The sequence below is a fragment of the Alligator sinensis genome, unplaced genomic scaffold, assembly GCF_000455745.1.
Source record: "Alligator sinensis unplaced genomic scaffold, ASM45574v1 scaffold777_1, whole genome shotgun sequence".
NCBI classification, from domain to species: Eukaryota; Metazoa; Chordata; order Crocodylia; family Alligatoridae; genus Alligator; species Alligator sinensis.
In genome coordinates, this window is record NW_005841882.1 from 69,801 (window position 1) to 82,343 (window position 12,543).

The window sequence follows — 12,543 nt, forward strand, 5'->3', positions numbered from 1 at the left end:
CTATTAGTGTTTGAGGGGGCAGCGTTGTTTTAAGAAATATTAAAGATTTTGCTTTTTTCAGTTCCTGTTTAAAAAAAAAAAATCCTATACCAATGCCTGTCAGCAGACTTAAAAGGTATGTCCTTGTCTCTCCGGGTGTCTCTATATAATAGTTACCTAATATTGGCAGGTTGGGAGGGGTTTAGCAAGTTTTTTAAACTGGAACAATTTCCAAAATTCTTAAGTTATCTTAGGGATTTCTAAGATTTGTTTTTTCATTGATGATTTTCTCAAAGATACAGCATCACAATTTTCTTTCCGCCAATACTCAAGGGCTCCATCTTTCTTCAAATGAAGCTAATAGGAGTTTTGCATCATTACATTTCAGTAAAAACCTGCTGATGTGTTAAAAAAAAATAAGTGTGGCTGTAACTAAGAAGTCTGACATTATAGTTAGCATATCTACACGGGAGAAGTAGATGTAGGATATACAGGATAAACATAGCAAAGAGAAAGCTTTATGGGAAAAATTTTCAAACCAGAGTAGGTTCCACATTCTGAAGAAAATAAAGATAGGTGCTAGAAGACAGGAATTTTTAAGGGTACTTAGGACCCTAACGCCTATTGAAGTCAATAGACATTATTACCTAATTTGCTTAGGCACTAACTGCTAGGTTTTGTTTTGTTTTTTATCTGTACTGTTAGGTATCTAAATTGTTTGAAAAATCTAGATCTTATTTCTGCAGCGACTTCTGATTGTCCTGGATTTGCAGCACACTCTGTTTCCACCACTTGGTACTTGTTTTACAGGCCTAGAAGATGTGCTGCCCTTTCTGCGGCTGGTCAGGGAATGCCTGATTTTCATTCGCTCTTTCATTCATCTACTCCTCCATTTTCTGATTTTTCACTGCTATGGTACTAGCTGAGAATCTACAAATGCAAATGAATCAACCCTGCTCTCTCTTAAGGCAGATATGAGAATTCTGCTGATCCTTAATCCATGCTTCTGATGGACACACTCAAAACTGGTGCAAAAAAGAATTAAATTGGGATTGACTGCAAGGAGATGTGCGAATATTTAAAAAAAATGAATGTGGAAAGATGAATTAGAGGATGGGACAGAGAATTCAGGGAACTTTTATGTCAAGCTTCCATAGCTTCTTGAGGGCAATGATGGTACCTCACAATGTACAGGAAACAAGTTCCACAAGACATTGCATTTAACAGTACTTCAGGAGTATTGGCATGTCCACCAACTAGGCAGGGTATCATTTTTCAGTCCAGCCACTCAATGTTGGAACATGCTGGACTGGTCAAGACAGATAAGCATTCATGCAGTCCACTGAAACTCTAGTGTCAGCAGCTGAGCCGCAGCAGACAGGCTGCTGTGGAAGCTTTCTGGTTTCAAGATGGCACTGATGATTTTCAGGAAGAATAATAATTATTCATAACAAACATGGCCCCAAACAACTTAGTTTTAATGGTTCAAAACGTTTTCATATTTAAGCTGAGCAGCTGTGTGACCATGTTACTAGACCCTTTGTGCTTCTTTCCTCATCCCTTCCTTACCATGGTATTTACACAAATCCAAGATGACTCTGAATTTAAGAACCCACTCCCTTTTAATTAGATTGTATACATGGAAAATGTATCTTAAATTAATCCCTCCCTCCCCCCCCACACACGTATGCAGTGAAGAAAGCAGTGGTGCGAGAGGGGGCAACGCGGTGAAGACAGCATTGAGGCATGACCCCCGCCCCCTGCCCACCAACACCTTGCCTCCTGCTGCCTGTCTGCTTCTACCACTTGCCCCCCACTGTGCCTGTGTCCCTCCTACCCCCGACACCGCCTCTCCCTCGTTCATGCTTGCTTCTATCCAAGCTTGGGTCTCTTCCCCACCTCCCCTCCCCTCCCCTCCCCTTGCTGTGGCAGGCCCTATCCTTGCTGCAGGCTTGGGGCCTGGAAGTGTGGGTCATATTGGGAAGGCAGGTGGGGTGTGGGGAGACGGGATGGGAACATAGACCCAAGGTTTCAGGGGCCAGGGGAGGAAGAGGCGGGGGTGGGGGCAGACAGCAGCTGTGGCTCTTGCCTCAACCCTGAGTTACTGCCCCCCTGCTGTCTTGTACTCAAATCCAAAACAAGGGACTTTTTTCACCGTGTTAAATGGGGAGATATCTTATCTTGGATTCAAGTAAATACGGTACTTGCATCACGTCTACAAATTAGAGGACACAGTTTAATGGACATGTATCCTGTCTTACAATTTTTCCTTTAATTAAAAGAGCTACATTACACACCAGTTGAGCTCAAGTTAAATAATTTTTGGCCAATATGATAAAAAATGACCAGCGAAATTTAGGCGACCTAGTCCAGAACTTCAGCACCTAATTTTTAATGGATGCTAAACATCCACTGAGTTATAGCAGCTCCTGAGAAGTTCAGACCTTTCATTCTGGCATTATCTAAAAGAAATAAGAGGTCAAGCGCCCAGATTTTTAAAAGATTAATAAGGTTTTGTTTTTGGTTTGGGTTCTGTCCTTCTGGGTTATGTCATTTGCACCAAATATAAAAGTATTTACTTTGTCTAACAATAAAATGTAATTGGAAGTCAGTCAGTCATGTACATGTTCTTAATTTACATTGCAGAAGGCCATTTTCTAGAGAAGGAGAAAGGAGAATGGTATTATATTGTAGTCGAGCTCAAATGGAATGGAGAAATTAGATGCTGAAATGGCAAGGCAGTTGCTTTGGGCAAATAAAATCTTAAATCTATTAATTCCATTAAAAGCAGCCATTCTCCTGCTGTTTTTTGATGTTTGTTGAATGGTTTGAGCTGAAAAAATATTCCTTAAAACAGTAGCCAATGTGTTGAAGTAGTGACATTTATTGTGTATTTCTGGACAGGATTTTACTGTGGAAGAACAGATTGCTTGCTATATGGTAAGTCAGCTCAGAGGGGTTGGGAGAAATGGTGATGGTATTGTTATTCAGAGTCCAGAGGCGGGTGTTCCTCATGGCTGTCCTATTTTAGCCTTCAGCTTCACCCCAGGGCAGAACCACTGTAAGTGGGGTAAAATGCTCATTAATGGCCACAATTTCAGTTGTCACTTAATTTTACCAGGTGTTTCAAAATTCTATAAGTAGTTTTGCTATATAAAACACACATTCACATAAATACTATGGAGGCACACTCCATGTATTTAAGGTTGTAAAGATTCAAACATGCATTTTGCAGATTAGTGTAAACGTTTTTTTTTGCTCAGTCATTAGAAGTGACAGATTTCTTCATTGTTTGCAAACCACTCAAGCTGGTTAGCATGAAAATTCAAGTGCTGTAATCAGTTTGAGGTGAGGTAAGTTCAGAAATTAATTTGATACATTCATTTTGCTTTGAAAATGTATTAGAGCAATTGCCACTAGTGACCATTATAGTTAAATGAGCAAGAGGGTCAAAGATAACACCCTATTTACACTTGTTCCTCACTTTCCAAATGATTAACCTTTCAGATTGTTTTCTTTGCTTCATCTTTAAGCCATAAAGCATTTTCAGGGGGGGCACATGGTAATAGAAACAAGATGCTTAAACTCTTCATGTATGAAAAGAAAACAGAATGCTGATTTGGAATTAACTCCTTGTTCACCAGGAAACACTTGTTCCTCTGCACTTTGTCATGTCTCCCTGCTATGCTTAGCCCAGAATGGAGTAAACAAGAAACAATAGTACATGTTTCTCAAGATCTATGAGGAGCTCTCCATTGGTAACTACAAATAAAGAGGAGAGATTCAGGGACAACGGAGACTTAAGTGATTAATGTTCCAGTGTTGTTATATAAAAAAAAAAAAAAAAAAAAAAAAAGCACTAATTCACAGAAAATGTATTGTTTTTAATAAAATGTTGAAAACAGTGAACTCTGGTTAATTAGTCATTGGGATACCTTATCGCTATGGCCTTACTAGTCAGTGCTCTGAATCCCCATCAGTCTCCCACTGATTTATACGTAAAATACTTTGGCCAATTCATCATCTGGTAAAGCATAATTAGTCAGTTAGACATGCATAATAAATCACAATGAAATTGTCTCCTAATAATTGGTTTAAAAGGACTGACCTCTGGTCTCCATAGCACCTGTCAAGCCATCTGATGCTCATGAAACATTGGATAGTCTTCAGCTCTTCTTGGCTCAACGGAGCACAAATGATCAACCAGTCATTTTGCAGAATTGTCTGGTATTTTGGAAATAAGTGTATGTAAGAATGTAAAGCAAAAATCTTTGACTGATTAGTTTACTTCCTTCAATTCATGTAATACTTACACAACAAATGCTTGTTATTTTATTGTAAAAAATTGTACATTAAATATTACATTCTAATATCATGAGCCAGAATGAGTACAACTTGTACTTTGTACTTGGAATTTTTGTAACATATTCTTTTTTTCTTCATTACGTATGCTAAAAAATAATCTTTTCTGTCTCTGTGTCATGTAAAATCCATCTCACTAAACGTTTGAAAATGACCACATACTGATTAATTACACCTTAATAATTACTTATGATTGCCAAGCTACTTGGAGTGACAATTTAACTAGATTTACTGCATTTAGATTATATGGAGTCCTCTTCAGAAAATTGGGTAGAGTCCTCTGGGTTCTTAATTGTCAGGGCATGCTTAGGGAGAGTGGAATATTAAGAAGAATTTTTTGTTATCTTGTGCTAGAAATGTAGAAGGAAGATGCTGTTGAACAATTTCATTATATATGAAAAACAGAGATTGATGATGATTCTAAAATAGTAGAGATACTGAACTGCTTCGTAAACATGTACTTTGGATAACAAAAAGTTTATTGGATATGGTGAATTGATGTTAGCTTGTGGAGGGCTTTAGTTTCAGTTAGAAGACTGCCATGGGGTGAGTTGTGAACAAGATGGTTTTTGCAGGAGTGAGGTCACAGTTGCCAAGAAAAGAAAAAAGTTATGGAAGTCAAAATGTGTATTTAAGTTTGTGTGGGCACAGAGAAGAGGCAGGGTCTTGGAAATCCTGTGGAGGAAGAAACAGAAGAAGCTGGTGTGGTTTGGAAGCACAGTTCTGGAGATTTTAAGTCAGAGAGAAAAGATATTGCAGAAAGGTTCATTCAGCACCCTCTACTTCTGAACAGAGGAAGAGGTGGAGTTACTCCATCTCCCCAGCTTGCTGAATCGTTATTAATAGAAAACCACTTCATAAGTAGTACCTTTCAAGTTACCCATCTGGCCTTGTTCTCCTTGGGAAACTTGAGAGGCTGGAGTTATTTCATTAAAAGAAAATTGCAGCTATTGCAATTATTATGTCATTTATTAACAGGTAATTCAGTTGAAGAAGCAAGGTTGGCCAAATGTATGCGTAATAGTGTTGGATTTTGTCATCAAATGCAATCATTATACAATTTACTTCATAAAATAAATTGGAAATAATGCACACTTTCCTTCAACATCCGGATTTATTTTTAGTTGCTAATGTTAGTTTGTCCACTGTGTGGGCCATTCTTTGATTGTAAGCCTGTGATAAAATGTCTTAGAACAGACTTTGTGCGGCTGGGTATAATTAGTCTAGCTCTTGTTTGATATCTGGTAGTCAGATGATTAGTTGCTTTGACTTCCAGGGCATATGTCAAGGGAGGTCTATGTCTAATTAAAAAGCTGTTAAATATGATGTTTTGGTGGCACCATTGGACAGGCTTTTTGTATGTTAATTTTAGTGATAAATTAGTACATCTTGTTAGGTTCCCTAGGGGCCGCAGAATGCTCTTAAATGTCAGTAACTTTGATAAGTTTCAGCTTTCTTTCTGGGCTGTTTCTCATCTTTACCTTCCCTGCAGATGAGGTCAGGCACTGCATTTTGAAATACTAGTGTACTCTGTGGTAGAACAGGGTAAATCTATGTTCACTTCGAGGAAGGTAGGCTCCTCAGAGGCTCTTGCATGCATTAGCAAAGCATTTCAAGGAAGCAGAGTATCAAATTAATGTGTTTCATGTTAAAGACATTAAGGTATTTAAATGTGTTATTTTAATCCCTGTTGCAGCATGGAAACAGAAGGATATAATATCGTTTATTTAAAACACAGCTTCCTCTTTTGCTTTCTCCTTCCTTCCGCATGCATACTTTTAAAGATTACGCAGCATGGGTGAAAATGTATTAGAATTAAGTAGATTTCTGTGGAGAGGGAAACGGTGCATAAATCGCAACAAAAATGGTATGGCCAATTTTTGTCTTATGTTTCTTATATACTTGATACCAAGGAACTAAAGGAGTGAATGTTAAGGATCAAACCTTGAAGAGCATTACATGTGTGCATTAGGCTTATGGCGCTGAAGTCTACTTACTAGAGAGGTCAGATGGTTTTGTGATTCAGGAACTGGACTTGGGGCCTGAAGATCTGGGCTTACTTTTGGCTCTGCCTTGGGTGAATTACTTAATCTCTCTATGCCTCACTACTTCAGCTGGTAAAATGAATCTAAGAACGCTTAATTCATGTTCCCTGTTTACTTAGTATTGTCTAATTATATCTTTGGTATAGGAATGATCTTAAAGTGTCTAATCTGAGAGGCCCAGTCTTAGTTGGAGCCCCTGGGCTCTACTGTGATATAAATAAAAACTAATTCTCCTTAATATGATTGCATTCCTATATTTGCCTTTGGAAGCTGGATGCCTCACACAATGCACCTATAAATACAATGCAGTTGCAATTTTAGGGTTTAAATGAGTGTGTGCTGAGCATCCATGATTCCCATTAATTTCTAGGACAGTTACAGGTGCTTCTAAGAGCAGCTGCACATTGGATATAATAGCTGAGCTAGAAGTACAGCTGTGCAAATAACAGGGTTACAGTGGGTTGGTTGACTTAATATTTTGGCAGATTGAAGTCAAAATATTTTAAGTTGAATGAAAAGTCACGCTATCAAAACATTTCACTTTCAAACTTCTAATTTTTTTTATTTTTAATAAGTGAAGTCATTTGCTATATGAAGCATTGTTTAAAATACAGGTTTCTGTAGGTCTCATTTTTATAGTGTCAAAACAGAACATATATTTCTGTCCATAAGAAACTGCATTTTTTTCTGTGAAAGCACTTTGGCCAAAAAAATTTCACCTGGCTATGCCAGGAAGTCCATAATAGGAGTGAGTTTTAAATGAATGTCAGCACATTTACTAATCAGACTTTCCTAAAGGTCTTTGTAAAACAGCAAACTATGGGGTAGTGGTTTAATTGAGAACATTTCTAGTCAAGCTACAAATCTAGGACTATCAAATTTATTGCAAATTTAAGCATCTCATGCTAAGAAGTTTTGAGCACCAGTTTCCATCAGCTGCTTTATATTTGCAGACACTGTTCTTTAGAAATTGATGACTGGTGTAAACAAAGGCAAGTAACCTCTGAGCTTGTCCCATGCAACTTCTGTTAGTTTTCCCAATTGAATAAAATTAGGCAGCACACACGATGGCAGTCGAACATTGGAATGTCACTTACCTCCAAACCTTTCCTATGGGCTAGGTCGTGATCTCTCCGTTGACTTAAGAAAAGTGAGGTTTGCATAACTGGCACCTAGCTCCTGTGAGCTGCGGATGCCTAACTTGCAGAAGCTGCAGACATCATGCCCTGATGTCTTTCCCAAGGTCTCTTTTCCTTGAGCTGCCTCTCTTCCCCCATTCCTTTCTGCACATGTGGAAATTGACACAAACTACCTAGTTTTTTTACTTAGATGGTGGTGAATTTTCACACTGAGAAAAGATGAGCCAACCAGCTAATGACTTTTTGGGGTAGAGGAAAATACCTCAGAGAATCTACCCAATGCCCTCTGCTTTAGGCCTGCTGAGCCTGAACCTACAAAAAGGTTTCCACAGGATTTGAGATAAGTGGGCATGTTGCAGAGCCAGCTCACACCTTATAACAACTGCTGTGCTTGAAGTGGTTGTTTGTATTGTGTTAGCATTCAGCATGCCAGAAACATGCTAAAGACAAATATATTCCCAGTCCCTAACACTATATTGTTCAACTCTGATCTGCAGGCTTGCTTATGAAAGTAGAAGAGACCATTTGAGCTTGAGTTGAAAGCTTAGCATAATTAAATCCATATCCCCAAAGACAGGCTTTAAAGAAAGTCTTAGCTATACTTGGACTTTTTATACCTGTACAATATTGCAGTATAGGGGAAGTAATGTAAAGGCAATCGCTTTCTTTAGTTTGTCTTCCAAGCAGGCAGATCAAGGCCCTTTAGAGATGCTTTCCATTTTGTTTTCCAGTTTCTGCCATATATCCATAATTGCTGTGTCATGTTGCAGAATTTTGCACCAAAGCAGTCATTTCCTTGCCACAGTATTCTTTGCTTTGAACTACTTGTTTGTCCAGCAATGTTTGTGAACTTGGAAAAGAGGGGGGAAAGGGCCAAGATGTAACCTGAGGGGAGCCTTAGCTTAATAGAGTGTTCTGTACTGTAATCTTTCATTTATTCAGGTAGATAGCCTGTCAGTAACACAGCAACGAAACCACAGTTGTTTCTTTAGCTAAAGGGATTAATGTCATCTAGTGCAGCATACTGTTGCAAGGTAGATTACGAGGGGTGAGAAGAGGTTTGGAAGTTGAGAAAAAGATAAGGAAAAAATACAAAGCCCCTCAGGAAATCAGTGACAATATCAAGCTCCAAGTTTTACAGCTCATATACTGTGCATAGAAAAAATATCCTTGGAAGTCTGGGAATGTATTTATTAGAAAAAAAAAAGTGCATAGAAAGCATTTATTATTGACTTTAATTCAACTCCAGAATTGCATAAATAGATAAATAAATAAGTAAGTTCTTATTAAAGTCTTGCGTACATTTTAAAATTTTGTTTGAGTAATGAGGGGTTGCATAATTTAAGTATGCATATAATCTTTTGGTATCTTTTGTAGATCTCTTTTATTAAGGATATCATTATATAATTTTATTGGCACTGGCAGGTGATACATGATTAGGAAAAAGAAAGTGTTTTGATTTTGGGCACTAATTCTTATTTGAAAATCTTCCCAAAATAGTAGAATGTCAGAACAGCAGATACGTATGTATTATGTAAGGCTTCATAAGAAATTACAGCTTGTATTATATGATATTTTATGGATTGAGAAGTACCACCTAATTGCATGCAAAAACAGTAGAGGGTAAACTAACTCTCAAACCTGCAACATCTTTGCCAGTGCTTACTTTTACTTCTGTGAATATTTCTGTTGGCCCAAGTTAAAAACAGCCATAATGCATTAGTACAGTGTGTCAACTCTAGAATTATAGGACAACTTCTTGATCCTAGCTCAGCGTGTGTAGTTGGAAGAACAGAAGGCATTGCCAGTGGAAATAAAAAATACAGGTACTCCTTACTTAATGTTGTCCCAGTTAACATTGCTTTGTTATTATGTCACTGATGTACTAGAGAACATACTCATTTAAAGTCGTGCAATGTTCAGTTATAACGTTGTTTGGCCACCGCCCGCTAGTAGGTAACTACTGTGATGTAATTGGATTTGCTTGACATCGTTTTGCTTAAAGTCACATTTTTCAAGAATGCAACTACGTTGTTAAGTGAGGAGTAGCTATAGTGCTTTTGTCATGGACAGCTAAATGTCAGTTACAGCAACTTTAAAGCAGTTAACCAAAATTAAGAGAACCCAACCCTTTGTTTTGTGCTGTAAAAAGTTTAATTTGTCCAAGTAATCTTGGATTTTGTGTTCAACAAGATAGTCCTCTCCAGATTTCCCATAAATTAACTGAGAAATTTAAATTGCATCAATATAGCTTTTACATGTAATTACACGTTACTTGCCTAATAATACAATACTGCAAATTTGGTCATATTTTTGGGGCTTGGCTGTCATATAGCTTTACTATTTGTCTTGCTTTGATGTGACACAGAAACTGCTACTACAACTAGAAATAATTTTTTAAAGAAAAAAACCACTCCATACTACTATAGTTCTTAGCCCCTGAGTGACTTACACTGACACATAAAGAACATGTAATAGGGATTGTAGGAGGAGACCTGAGAGAATCTTAGGATGTGTCTACATTATTGCCACAAAAATGAAGCAGGATAGATAAAAGCACCGGGGAAAGAATTGATGCATTTTCTCTTTTCTTTCTTTTTTTTAAAATTTTTTTAACTGCTGCAAGTTATAGTACAGGTATTCCATAGGGGTGCACCAATAGAGATTTTTTGGGGCTGATGCCGATAGCCCATTTTTAAGGAGGCATATCGGCTGATACTGATCCAATTTCCAATATGCAGCCCGGCAGCTTGAAGAGCAGTGTCTGGCTGGTAAGTCTGTTGTGGTGGAAGGGAAGGAGCGTGGGGGGTGAGGGAGGGAGTGGGGCTGGGGCTAGGGCAGGTGTTGCCAGGTGGGGCGGGACGTGGGATGGAGCTGTGACTTGTCCAGGGGATGCAGGGTGGGGGCGGCTCCTTCCACTGTGTGCACCCCAGCAGGGCACAGGGGGCATGTGTCCCCCTCAAAATCTGCATGGGGCAAGGTGGGCTGGGATGGCACTGGGCTCTTCCTGGTGGGGACTAGGGTGGGCAGCAGTGGCACTGGGAGGGGGCTATGTGAGGAGGCTGTAGCCACCCCCAAATTTGCCATAGCCTCCCCAACCCTCCCCCTCCCAGTGCCGCTGCCTGGCCCAGCCCTTGCTGGGAAAATTCTGGTGCTACCCTGGCCCCAGCCCGCAGCTTCAGCCAGCTTCACCTTGCGCAGATCTGAGGGGCACCCTCACAGGGTGCATGCAGTGGAGGGAGCCACCCCTGCCCCGTGTGCCTCCCATACGAGCTGCAGCTCCATCCTGTGCCCCGCCCTGCCCTGTCCTGCCCCGGCTGGGCAGCATCTACCCCAGCCCCACTCCCTTCTTCACCACACGGGCCTTGACTTGCCTCCCTACACCCTTCCATGCTCCGTCCCCTTCCACCACAACAGGCTTACCAGCTGGATGCAGCTTTCCATGCTGCTGAGCTGTGCTCCTTACCACCTACGTGCTGCTCTGTTGCTGCGCATATGCACAGGGCATTTATTGGCCACATCAAGCTGACTTTCAGTATAGTCAATTTTCTTTATATCAGTGCTGATCCGATTATTAGACCAAAGTATCGGTGTACCTCTAGTATTGCACAAGCATACTTGTAACCAACCCTTTTGTACCTTCTTATGTAGAGTAAAACTATGCATAATATTAGTCCAAAACCAAAAAGGCTTATGATTTACCATATAGTTAATTGGGCTAAGCCTTAGTGGAGTCAACAGCGTTTAAAGCCATAGTGACACTATAGCCTAGCACTGTTCAGTATGTGATCAGGCAGTATGTCCAGATACTGCCTACAAAGGATCCATGTGCTAACTAGCCCTCACTCATGGCTGGAACAAGGTGTCCCTGTCATGAGGTCTGGGGTCCTCCAAAAATGCATATGCAACTGAGACATATGGCAGTTTGGTCCAGTTCCACCTCATGGAGGGCAGGGCCACATTAATGGTATGTGACAGGCTGAGAGAGGGGACGACAGAGACATTCTGGATGAACTGTTTAGGGACCCATTTAGTGTTGTTTGCTAGATACTTAAGGCTGATAAAGAAACAGGAATAATTGGAAATAAAGGTGCAGTTTCTGTGTGGGAGTGAAGAGGAAGTCAAAGTGTATTAATTGTAGTGTCCCCCCATGACTTGAAAAAGTTGGTGCTGAGGGGTACTGAATGCAGTGAGCACTATCATATATCAGATACGCTATACCAGCCTATCCTTGTGGCAGGCTCCTATCAGTATGTTTGCCCATTATGGGCCGTGTGTTTTAGTCACACAGTGTTGGCTGCATTTTAATCAACTTCATAGTTGATATCTATTATTGAGCATGTGCTGCTTTAGGCAGCAATTTAATGATGGACAATGTATTTAATGTGGTTTCCTTGTACGCTGTTGTAAGATGAGGAGCTCTTTTTCCCCATGTTGAAGCTGGGGGAAGGTGAGGAGACCTCATCTTATATTTGAATAAATACGGTAATCTTTTATTCCTCGAGCGCTTTTAATTGACATGTATTTAGAAATTGATTTATCCTTTTTGTTTATTTTTCAGCACTTTGATGCAATAACAGATTAATTTTTAAAAATCTTGTTCATTTTTCTGTTTAAAAATGTAACAAACAAGAACGATTTTATAAATAAACGGAAAGGGGATTGTACCGTTACAAAGATAAAATCGCACAACTCATATGACTAAAGGCACTTACCTAATCTGTTACCTCCAGTGCACCTGAGACATGTAACTAATGTTCTACATGTTGACGTCTTTCTCTCCCCACCTCCACCTCCCTATTTTAGGTTGGATTCTGTTTTGAGTTATTTTACAGATTGCAAAAAGGAATCAAGAAATACCATGTTCTCTTGAGTATTTTTTGCTGTGAACGTGTTTCTGTATAGCTATATCCTCTATATTGATGTCTTTAATATCTGTGTCTTTAAGAATTTGAATCAGTTTAGATTCAAAATTGATCTACAGTTAATAATACTCTAATGTCTTGTTTACATGGTAG

At 39.4% G+C, this 12,543-nt stretch overlaps 1 protein-coding gene across 1 annotated transcript in view; it reads left to right on the forward strand.

Annotated features, from left to right (window-relative positions):
• The first annotated feature begins 6,149 nt into the window (after positions 1 to 6,149).
• The window catches only part of LOC102386812 (phospholipid-transporting ATPase IB), a 222,214-nt gene continuing 215,820 nt past the window's right edge, over positions 6,150 to 12,543 (forward strand). The window contains exon 1 of the mRNA XM_006017640.2: positions 6,150 to 6,208. The gene's annotated coding sequence lies outside the window, so the exon portion shown is untranslated. The remainder of the gene's footprint in view (positions 6,209 to 12,543) is intronic.